Consider the following 1002-nt stretch of genomic DNA (forward strand, 5'->3'; position numbering starts at 1 on the left):
CAGCTTGAGTTCCAATCCCCTGATTCTCATGGTAGCCCAGTTGGTTAAAAACATTTATAGTAAAGGGTCAATAGGTTCTAAAGAAAATTTGCAGTTTGAAAAATTGGTCCCATGTCTTACTGGTCTTCTAGAATCTGAAATTCATGGAATTAGGATTGCAATCTTACACACACACACACACACACACACACACACACCACTTATTCCCTTGTTAAAGTTGCCCTGCAGGCTAGGAGACAGCAAAAAAAGGCTTGCCTTGGTAGAAATCCTAAGTGAGCACTCATGTCTGTCCACATGCTAAGAGTAGCATATACATGCTCAATGTATATCCAGATATTCATGGGTTTGAAGGTACAATCTTTGACATTTTTCTAATCAGACCAAACTAGCAAATAGTGGTTTCCAGAAAAAGAGATTTCCTAACCATTGCAACTTTTATGGTCTTATGGAACAGACTACAGAAAATGTACTCTGTGATTTCACAAAATAATTTGTAATAGTAACAATCCCTTAGAAGTCACCTTGACATGCAGCCAGCACAGAGACTCTCAACCTCACTTTGCCATTAATACATTTTATCCCTAATCCTGGATCCCAGGGACAAGCGGTGATGATGAGTAGGATGGATTTTTGCATTTCTGTAACCTTTCCTGGAGAGTTTTGAGATGACCGAGGAGAGAGGGCCTGTGAAAAGACTGGGCTTTTAATTTGTCTCAGGGCCCTCACAATTTGGTGTATAAGTGATATGAGTGATATTATTTTGTCCTTTAAGATGCTTACATTTGAAAAAGGCAATTATTTAAAAAATGAGGCCACTGTCCAGTGGCAGCCCTGGATGCGAGGGGGAATTGAGTTTCAGTACAGAGCCTTGTAGCAGCGACTCAAAATCTAACACAGATGGGATGTGGGCAGTGAACATAGAACAAAGCCCTGTGGCATTTGCCTTGGATTTAAAGCAGACCTAAGTTCAGAATCTCTAGGGAAAAGGCCCAGAAATCTACC

Source organism: Hippopotamus amphibius, chromosome 1 (assembly GCF_030028045.1).
Source record: "Hippopotamus amphibius kiboko isolate mHipAmp2 chromosome 1, mHipAmp2.hap2, whole genome shotgun sequence".
Lineage (NCBI taxonomy): Eukaryota > Metazoa > Chordata > Mammalia > Artiodactyla > Hippopotamidae > Hippopotamus > Hippopotamus amphibius.